This window comes from Puntigrus tetrazona, chromosome 18, assembly GCF_018831695.1.
Source record: "Puntigrus tetrazona isolate hp1 chromosome 18, ASM1883169v1, whole genome shotgun sequence".
NCBI lineage: Eukaryota > Metazoa > Chordata > Actinopteri > Cypriniformes > Cyprinidae > Puntigrus > Puntigrus tetrazona.
In genome coordinates this window covers 10,501,399-10,513,155 of record NC_056716.1, presented here as the reverse complement: position 1 = coordinate 10,513,155, position 11,757 = coordinate 10,501,399, and positions in this window count along the sequence as shown.

Below are 11,757 nucleotides of genomic sequence, written 5' to 3'. Positions count from 1 at the left end.
ATGTGTACTATATTTACTATATACTGCAGTTATGTTGTCCATTTGTTTGGATTTTGTTTTATTTTCAGGTTCCTGTGTCCTGTCATAGTTTGTAAGTTCACTTTTAGCCCTTTTGTTTCATTGGGTCTCTTAATTAGTTCCCCAGGTGTTTCTGGTTTTCTTGTTATCCTCCCTGTGTGTTTGTGTAAATGTGTACATCTGTATGTATAGCCCTGTATGGATAATCTTTGTTTGTGATTTTTGAACAAATCCTGCATTTGAATCTGCATCCTTGCATCGACAACATCAGTAACACTTTATAGATACCATTACTCACTATTAGTTGTTGACTATTGTTTACATATTAGCTGTTTGTTAGTACAGTACTTACATATTCTGCATGACCATATTCTACATTCCTAATCCTACCCAATATCTAAATTTCACAACTACCTTGCTAACTATTATAAGCAGTATTTTATCACTTGATAACTTTTGACAACACTTTGGAACAGGCAACACTTGTTAACTATTAACTATGACTTTTTCTTCAACACATTCTTAATTTGCTACGTATTAATAGCTAGTAAGGTAGTTGTGCATGCTAATAAGCAACGAATAGGTGTAACTACAAAATAAAGTGTTACCAGGTTTTTTTATCATATAACTTAAAGGCGTGGTTAACCTTTTTTTTTTTTTTTTTTTTGGCTTGATTGTGTGTATGGCCAACGTTCAGCCATTGGCTCTTCTTAGGCTGACAGTGAACGGCATAATTTTCACATAATTTAGCTTTATTTCACACCACTCCCTTCTCTAAAAGACACACTGAAAGTTTTCCAGTTTTTATGAAGGCCCTCCCTCATAAATATGCAATAGGCTCTGATTGGTTATCTGGCCCAGTATGTTGTGATTGGATAACCGGTACATATATGAGTAAATTTTTTTTGAGCATCCCTAGTTTTCTCTTCCTCTTCTCTAAAGCACCACAGCATGGTCCCGAACCCTTTGTTGCATGTAGTAGTGTTTCTGTGTTCTTGATGTAACGGACCGGGAAAGTAACTCGTTGTAGTTCCTTACCTGCCGTGTAGGTATTAAACTGCCAAAATTAAAAAATAATTAAATAACTTTCAGTGCTGCAACTTTGCAGATATTTTTTATGCTTAAACTGCAAAATTGCACAACAACCAACATTGTTGTGAAATAAGAAACAACCACAAGAGCCATGAAGAAGGCTAGATATACAGCGCAAAAATCAAATGAACCACTGGTGCACATGTGTCCATTATCTACATAATTATATGGAAAAAAGCAGCTTGCACATTGTACTGTGAATATATATGATCTTTTTGCCAGAGGATATAAAATGACCAGCGTTGATGCAGCAGCTGTTTAAATCACACACCGTTTGGCTAGTAATCTGCATTTAGATCAAACTGTGTTCTGACTTCTGAAGCACATCCGTTCCTTTGTTTAAAAGTGTGAACCTACCAACCTGAACACAAGACTTTCTCTTCTGCCCCCTAGCACACACAGGGACAACTGCAACTCTGTGTGGTTAACAGTAACAGTAAAAACAACATTCAAAGCCATATGTGAGTGACATATTTCCCCTTCCTGCTCCATTTCCTCTCATATGCATATGTGAGCCGTGCAGACAGGCTGAGCCTGCTGGCCTGTCAAAGAGCGTTCCTCCAGGGAGCGCTTTTCACTGTCACACGTCGCTGGGGTTCTCCACCTGTGTGCCGGTACGGTGGACCCCCTCCGAGACTTTGTGCTTCCCGAATGCATGTGCAGACCTGACGACAGAAACACACACACCAGGAAGAGGTCACGCCGAGGTCTAAACGCACACATGCAGGAGAAAGCCTGCCATTTCTAGAAGAAAGGATAGATGAGGTAGTAATGGAAGTAAAAGCAGGACAGTGTGGTGCGTAAGGATGAAGGATGCAGAAAAGGCGAAAGCTGAGAAGGGGATACATTTTTCATTTCCCATAGTGCTTTGTTGACAGCAGCCAGAGTCCGTTAGAGACCGGTTAGCACTTATGGGACTAATTGGGGTTAGAGCCCAGTCAAACTGAGCTCTGTCCTCTGACAATATCACATGCTCACAAAGAGAGTGCTTTTAAAGTGAACACGAAGCATTCGGATTCCATTTTACTTCTGTGAACTTATTTTATACTGAAACATTCAATAAGATGTAGGGCAGGACAAGATTTTATCTACTGGGAGTTGACTGGATTGTAAAGAGAGGGCTTTTTGTGGTACCATTATTCAATTGGTTTCAGATTTTCGCAATACATATTGTTTCAAAGCAGTTGTTGTGTAAACATGTACTTGCAGAAATAATGAACAATGATCACAGCATGTGATTTTAGAGATTGCAGTATGGGGCTGATATTTGACAGCCAATGCAAAGCTGGCGTGATCTGAAGTCTTTGCATCTGATTTAAGAGATCTGAAAATTGGCAAAGCAGAATTTTCAGTATCACTCTGATTTCATGCTCAAGAAACATTTCTTATTATTATCAATGTTAATAATACGATAATAATAATAATAATAATAATAATAATACTTTCGGCAAAAATACATTAAATTGATCAAAAGTAAATGATAGATTCTATATAGATAGTTCAGACTAATGTGCCCTGATAAAACATGGTCAATAGAACATAGGTGAAAAATATGTTCGTTTTAATGAATATATTCTATGTTGTGCACTGCAGCATAGGAAGGAGGGGTGGGTTTGTTATAGGCAAAGAAGAACTTCTCTGTCTGATGCATAGACAGTGGTGTGTTGTGTGTGTCTCTGACTGACAGCAAGTGCCATGCAGCTATGAGCTGTCAGAATTCACATATTCAAACACAGCAAGAAATGCTGAGAGAAATGTTGTGTGTGTGTGCTTGTGTTGGTTTATGTGTGACAGCTTTCTTGTGCACAGTATGTGTTAGTGTAATTGTATTGGTTATAGCTGGCTGTAACTGGAGGGCTTACGTTTTGTGTTTTTGTAGAATTGCATCTGTTTTCTAATTCTGAGGTTGTTCTGGTTGTCTGATTTGCGTTATTGCTTTAATATCGACCATAATCTGAAAACCCATCAGCACCATTGTAGGCTTGTTGTTTTAAGGGATTTTCACACTACACTTAACCCTGGGTTAAAATCTTTTTAACCACAGGTTAAAGGTGTCGTAAGTGATTGCAGCTGTTTTGCTTCTACCATTTTGCTAACTTGAACACTCTCAGGCCACAATACCCATACCTCCAAAGGCAAAAAATGCAGGTTGGCACTGTATTTTTTTCATGTTTCAGACCGTCTTAGGTGTAATATCTCAAAACAACCAATCATAAACCACAAATCCACTTTATATTGTTGAAGAAACTTTGTGGTTTGATTTAATTTCTGTCTGAGAGAAACTTGACCATCTAACAAAGATTTCAGAAAGTCCGAAGTCTGAAACATGTAGGCATGGATGCAGATGATTGTACCCATGACAACTTGATTTCACACAACATTATGTTCTAAAACGTGCTAGAGCGCAACTCATTATGCAATGCATACTCATAAATATGCAAATTAAAATGTTAACCCAAATCTACATCTTACAAATATGCAAAATGAATGTGAAAACAGACTATCCAGAATTGATTACTAAGGGTGAAGCACGAAAAAGTGTAAAAAATTAAGCAAGACATTAAGAGAATTATATGGTAGAAATTTGGCTAAAAGTGTGAAACGTCTAAATCTAAAAATGTGAATTGTTTCAGAGTTTTATAAACCAAAGTTTAAATCCCAAACAATGTTTCATTTACATGAAAGCGTATTTCTTTTATTAATCGCCATATGGTATAGTAGAAAAAATAAGTGCACTTGATGGAAGTTTCTGTAAGTAAGTTGGTAGTTTGGGGAGCTCTCATTAAGTGAAGCTGGATTTAGAGAAAACCAAGTGTCAGATTACTAAACCATCATATTTCTCTTTTTCTCTGTCTGTCAGTTAGAACTGAGCAGCTTTACTCCAGAAACCTGAATCCGTAGGGCAGACAGGTGACACGAACAGCAATTAGCCAAAATGAGAAACCGTAAGAGGCTTGTCTCAGTGTGTGTAACAGATATGAAGCTAGAATAGAATAAAATAGAATAGAATAGAATAGAATAGAATAGAATAGAATAGAATAGAATAGAGTATTTATTATCACATGACCAGGGTTGATTGATTAATTTCAATAACTTTCACATGATATCACCAGTGAACAGCAGCATGAACTTATTACAGGAAACTATCCAACTGGAAGATGATTTTGTGTAGTTAAAGGTGATTTGAGGTAGTTAGAGATGATTGTATGTAGTTAGAGATCATTTTGAACGGTAGTTCCAATTACATGTAAATTTCGACAATCGTCTTTAACCAGTCAACCCGATCATCATCCATCTGTAAGTCTTCACTGGTCCTTTACTTTTGAATGTTCACTAACACAGGCCAGTCAGCTCAAGGCCAAACTTCAGCAACATTTTTATATATGAAAAATAAAAGTGTTTTTATCTGCTTCCCACTTTATTCCCAATTCACAAGTCCTGATGATCCTTCAGAAATCATTCAAGAAACATTCCTTGTTGCCATCAATGTTGTAATAGAACAGTTTTACTGCTAGATAGATAGATAGATGCGTATTACATATTCTTATTAAAATAACCTGCTACTTGCTATTCAAATTCAAGTTTTGAGAAGTGTACAGTAGCGCTTGTTGTTTGTAGTTTCTCCGATGACGAATGCAGATATGGTATTATGTTTACAAGGCGCAACGCAACGCAACATTTAAAAAAAACAGTACCAAGCCATTATAATTATTAGTTATGTCCCCACTGTATGCAACAAATGTCTCATTTGTAATGGCTTTTATTGTTTTTGTGTAATAATGCTGGGACACAAAATCGTGTTATGATAAGGAACGCACCACCCATTTACAAATCCAGGGGCTTAGAGGAGAACTAATAATGTACATCATGTGTAAAGTAATGTGATTTTTGAACCTTAAACTGCATAACCACGTTGCATTACACCAAATACACAAAATAATTTTATTTTTAGCAACATCGTATGACCCCTTTAAGGCCTCTCAGAGCATTGTTATTCTGTCAGGGTGTACTTCTTAAGGCTGATGAACGTGTCTCGGGTTCCCACTGCTGCTTAGAGATCCTCAGTAGTTTAGCCTGGGACTGTATGACACCCAGTTTCAATGCTTGGCCCCGACGAGATGTTTACAAGAGTCTTTGTGGTAGAGAGGTTCTGCACTGGCAGGAGGATACTTATGCACTTGGCTCTTCTTTTCACCCTCTTTGAAAGAGGCTAGCCAGCGGCACTAACTACCAACACTACAGCAATACTGCACTAGATGCTTCACACACACCCTGTGTGCTTACACACCGACACACCACCAGAGACACAACTGGAGACATATACAGTATATTTGTTATGTCATGACAAGCCAGACATATTCTAGAATAGTTGCTGACCTTTACAGGTCACCGTACAGGTCCATAAAAAAACTGACATGTTTTATTGTGGTGTAATCTTATATGATACGTCTCGCTGTCTCAATGCGGTACACAGTACACTCTGCTTTCAAGAAATAATGTAGTTAACTAATTGGACTGATCTGCATTGGCTTGTCTATGTGCTGAATGGACACAGTAAACCGCATACATCAGGCAGTGGGCCACAGAGAAAGGCACTCAGCTAAATTACAGACCCCATTTACTGCTTTTTACCACCTTAAACTCCTACTGACCAATCTGAAAATGCACTTAAAGTAGCACACCATGCCTTTCCTCACACACACCGGTGACTTCATACTTTAAAGGCACAAAGCCCTGACTGAGTGCTCGGCTTACAGGTTTGTAAGAGGCCTGGAAATTCACCTCTTCAAGATGGACACACCAGTAGCTGTGAGTACTGAAACGCGATGGTAAAACTAAACTTGGCAATTTTAAAACACAGGTTCGTTTTGGTATAGCATAAATGTGCAATATACTTAACACATTACACATTATATAACACCGCAAATTTCTGGATGAACAAAATAGGCAAATTATCTTTTGCACATGCTGCATTAAATACTGTAATACTGTATCCCATAATGCAATGTGTTCAACTTTACCTTCCAATTCCAATGTGGTGGATGAACTGGAAGTAATATCAGTTTCAATTTTGACTCACTTAATTGGCACTATTTGGAATCAATCACCATGTGATGAGGTAATGTGATAACAGCACAGTTTTACCAAATATAAGAATGATTTCTGAAAGATATGAAAGACTGGATTAATGATGCTAAAAATGCATCTTTGCGTCACATGAATAAACAATGCTCACGATGATTTACTTAAAACAAGGAAACAAATCAGTAAATTGTGATAACATTAGCGTGCTCACAATGTACATACGTAACTGCAGACTGTCTAATATAATATGAGACATGTCCCATTTCTGCGAAAACATGAATGGGTTCGTAGAATCCAGTCAATTAATGTGACATATCACAAAACCCAGTAAAAAGCCTTTTTCTGAGAGCCTCTGATCTCGCTCCCCTAGTGATGTTGCAATGGGATCTTATTATATTAAAGGCGCAGTAATTTTTTAATTTTACAAGTAAAATAACAGTGTACCAGTTCAAATGCCATGGCGAAAAGTTTGAGTACAACATGCTAACAGAGCCTCAGAGGAAACGAGAACAGTGGATTTATTGATTTAATTACTATTCATCACACAGATCTAATATAAACATGCAGTTTATTTCCCAGCTGTTTACCTTCACAGACATAATTAACTGCTTTTGTAATGTTAAATTTGTGCAGTCCTGCATTTTAATATAAACCTGTGTAATGGTTTTGGACATTTCTGTTTTTGTTTTTATTCCTCATGTGTGACCTAGTTTCTGTTGGTTGTTTCAGGTGTGTGTAATTTAATTAAGTCATTATCTCACTTTTATGAGTTGGACTCTGTTCAGTGTAAGTTTGTCCGGTCTCGTCAACGTTATGTGTGTTTTGCTACTATTCATCATGTTGGATTGCTCTTTGTGGATTTATTAAAAGACTATTCTTTTTCTGTGTGCGCTCCTTACCAGACTGTCCTGTGACAACCAACAATGAAAATTAGTTTAGGACTCACACTTTGACAACCACTTTCTGTCAGTGTCCTTTAGATGTGTGCACTCAAAAAAACAGTAACAAATTAGAAGTTTAAAGTGGTTTAAAACGCATCATTCTAGCTCAATAAACTTTACAATGGGGAGGAGAGTAGCAGCTAATTTGCATTTAAAATGTCATGGAATATGGCACATTTTGGATGAATAAATCAAAAGTAGGTCGCTACAATTGGATTAAAACTTGAAATGAACTTGTTTCTGAGAAAATTAAGCCACTAAAAAGGACAAATTAATGTTCTGCATGTTTCTGTTCAGGCACAGACTGGCCATCTGAAGAACTTTTCCCGATTTGCTCCACTGCCCTGTTTAGATATACGCTAAACAAAATTATAAATGCTACACTTTTGTTTTTGCCCCTATTTTTCATAAGCTGAATTTAAAGGTCTAATACTTTTTCTATGTACACAAAAGGCCTGTTTCTCTCAAATGCCGTTCACAAATCTGTCTAAATATGTGTTAGTGAGCACTTATCCTTTGCCAAGATAATACACCTATCTCACAGGTGTGGCATATCATGATGCTGATTAGACAGCATGGTTATTGCACAGGTGGACCTTAGGCTGGCCACAATAAAAAGCTACTCTTAAGATGTGCAGTTTTACTGTATTGGTGGGGGGTCCGAAAATCAGTCAGTATCTGGTGTGACCGCCATTTGCCTCACGCAGTGCAATCAGAGTTGATCTACTACTCTTCAATGGCTGTGCGAAGTTGCTGGATATTGGCAGGAACTACAATATGCTGATCCAGAGCATCTCAAACATGCTCAATAGCTGAAACTTCCGGTTAGTATGCTGGCCATGCAAGAACTGGGATGTTTTGAGCTTCAAGGAATTGTGTACAAATCCTTGCAACATGGGGCTGTACATTATCATGCTGCAACTTGAGGTGATGGTCGTGGATGAATTGCACAACAGTGGGCATCAGGATCTCGTCACGGTATACGTTTGCATTCAAAATGCCATCAATAAAATGTATCTCTGTTCATTGTTCATAACATATGCCTGCCCATACCATAACTCCACCGCCACCGTGGGCCACTCAATCCATAACATTGACTCAGCAATCTGTTCACCCACACTACGGTATACACTCTGTTTGCCATCTGCCCTGTATAGTGAAAACCGGGATTGATCTGTGAAGAGAACCCCTCTCCAAAGTGCCAGACACCATCAAATTTGAGCATCTGCCCACTCAAGTACGACGATCAACTGTAGTCAGGTTGAGACCCCGATGAGGACGACAAGCATGCAGATAAGGTTCCTGAGACGATTTCTTACAGTTTGTGCAATGGTTATGCAAACTCATTGCACCAGCTGTCCGGGTGGCTGGTATCAGACGATCTTGGAGGTGAAGATGCAGGATGTGAAGGTCCTGGGCTGGTGTGGTTACACGTGGTTTGCAGTTGTGCAATGCAGTTTTAACTATTGCCATATCACATACAAACAGACACCAATGTTTCAGGAGTACAGAGAATAGGATACATACTCATAAGATAATCGTTTCTTCATTGAACCTCAGATCAAAAAGTAAAAGGCGTTATTATAAGTTGAATTTTGGTGGCTGTGTTCAAATTTACTCATCTTAATTCAAGTGATAAAGGATTTTAAAAGTCTAACAGTAATCAGTGTTACATTACTTTAATAAAGTAATTGAAAAAGTTTTACTACTATTACAAATTAAGTAACCAGAGGTCACTCTTCCATCACATTAACTATCACACCACAAAGACTGTTGCACATCACCCTGGACTTCATTTCCCATACTCTATTGCATTGATTGGTTTCACTTGCACTGTTAAAAAAAATAGTTGAGCCAACTTAAAATTTTATGGCAACAAACTTTCTCAACTTCTTGTTTTAAGTTTGTATAACAAAAGTTGAGAAAACTAAGTAGGGTCAACTTTTTTAGTTTACAGTGCGCATTCAGTTACACACTTACCTGATTACACAGCTGCATCCGGTCATACACACTCTACATAAGCCTTTTCTCTCACTTAGCGCCGAGTATTGTCTAGCGTTTATTGCTCTCCTAGTGGTAGAGTAGCTACAATATAGAGCCATTCTGTGTATTTGTGGTTTATTTTAGAGTCTAGCTTTGCATTGTTTGCATTTATCTCTCTCCTAGTGGTAGCACTTTACAGGGCCTTTTCCCTGTTTTATTTTCTAGCCTCATTTCCTAACTTTAGTCTTAGTCAAGTCTTGTTGTGTTTCATGAATTCCTGGTTCCTGATTCGTACCTGCATATCTTGGCTTTAACCCTTTGCCTGCTGTTTTGGGCCCTGTTTATACCTCTTGTTTTATTTCTCTTGTCTCTGAATTACCCCTTTTTGTGTTTTATGTCTTTTAATAAAGTATGCAAATGGATCCGCATCTCATCAGCCCCGTTACACCAACACTGTTGGTAACAAATTATTAAATCATACTCACGATGATTTACTTTTAAATTGAGATAGTGAATTAGTAAATCACAATTATTTAATTAACAGGAGGAAACTAATTAAATCATGCTCACAATTTACTTAAAATCAGGTGATGAATTAATGTCATGTGCAAAAATTGTTCATTTGTGGCCACGAAAAAAATTATTCTTCCCGCATGTCAGGTCTGGGGTCTTTGTAGTAATGCAACAATCTTCATGCATTTTTAAGGTGTATTTGATACTGAAACATGAATGGTAATTCTGCTTTGTTAATCCAATTTTATGTAAAATGTTCATGTGCCACACTGGATCTAAGAGATCAAATTACATTGCATTGTGGGATATGATATCACACTCGGTGTGGTCAGATTACATACTAACATTTTATCAAATAAACATAAAATTTGCAAAGAACACTTACTCTGCTCTGTTCAATCATTCTGAATGTATCCACAATCACTTTATAGACTGAATAAGTGAAATCATTGCTTCAATGTTTTTATTCACTCATTATTAACTCAAATTCGAAGTTTGTATTTCTGTTTTGACAGAAAATAAACTGGGAACTTTTTGAACTATGAGAGGCAATAATAGCCAGGCAGTAGGAGGGCACCCCACGATCCAATTTTAATTGGTCGTACACGTTTCCGCTGTAACGGTTCCTTTAGCTCTTGAATTACTGTGAAAACAGGGAGCGTGTTGGGGCAGTGGAGAGAGCGGGGGCGTCAGCAATCGTTAAAATCTCTCCACCGCGGAGGGAAGCTGCACGTTATTAGATTGTAAGGCTGTAGGGAGGAAAAGACCATTTGACTGCGCTGCAGGAGGGAAGCGTTTGCTTCTGCTGGGGGACATACGCGACCGATCCAGCCTGAGAAGAGACGGCAGGAGACGCCTTAACAGGTCATCAATGCTCACCTGCTGCACAGGTGGCCAACAGACTGTTAATGAGGCTTTTTGTTTTGCTCAGACCCCTGAGATAGAGAAAGAGAATGAGAAAGCAAAAAAAATAAGAGATCCATCACAGATACACAGTCATCTAGACTCAATTAGAGATAAATGAAGACCGCAAGCTAATGAATTTCACCTCCAAGATTCTGCTGATGGATTTGAAGGGGTGAAAACGCTCTATTGCTCCCTCTCTGAAATCACATTAGTCTCTTTTGTTTTGTTGTCTGGAGCTCCTAAAATGATCTTCGAAGTTTATGAGGTTTTGGAAAGCAACAGAATGAATTATGCAAAGATATGCAGGCTGAGAAGCGAAAATGATGCCATATGCCTTTTTCTCACTCTGTCTTTCGCTCACTTGCTCTCCATTCCATCTGAATATACCAGGGATGTGTACCGGACAAAAATGTAATTAGATGAAGGTATTTACATTCACATTAGCATCATTTGTCCACTGATGTACATTCACAAATGGTGCGCACATACAAATTCAAAGGGCACAACATAAGGTGTCCAGATGTTCCTGCTTTTCCAAGGACGTTCGCAATAATTGTTTGTGCATGCTTGTTTAAAATAATATCATCACATAGAGTGTAATTTCAATTTCACTTTTTTCTTCTTCTTTAGTTTACTACAATACAAGACAATACACAATATTTTCAGTGGTCATAATAAGCTAGATTTCCACCCCTCTTTATACTGTATGAAAATTCATTTTACACACATTTACAAGTTCATAATTGTATGTTTGCTGGCCGCTGGAATACATTATTCAATACACATTATTTTTCTCATACTTAACATTATTAAAGAACCTCTTTTAACCCTCAGCCAATTAGCATCTTTTTTGTTTTTCACGTCTTTAAAGCCCGCCTTCCCAGTCTGTTCTAATTAGTCAGCTGGCCCAGTCAATTCTTAGTCACGCAACAGTGTGGGTTGGAAATATAATGTCTTATCCCAAAAATCTGATCAGATAATTGCTATACTGTGCCACCAGAATTTGGAATTTCAAATTGGAAGCTTATATGCGGAAACCCACAACTTTTCCCCAAAACATGACGGCACCCATGGAGAGGTTATTTAGTTCATGATAAATATTCATTTTAGCTGACGTTTGCAGAGGCAGGTGTGTAAGGCATAGTAAATAATCTCTGTTGATAATTGCACACCTGCAGAACAAATTGTGGCATAGCATATCATCATTATTGTCATTGTT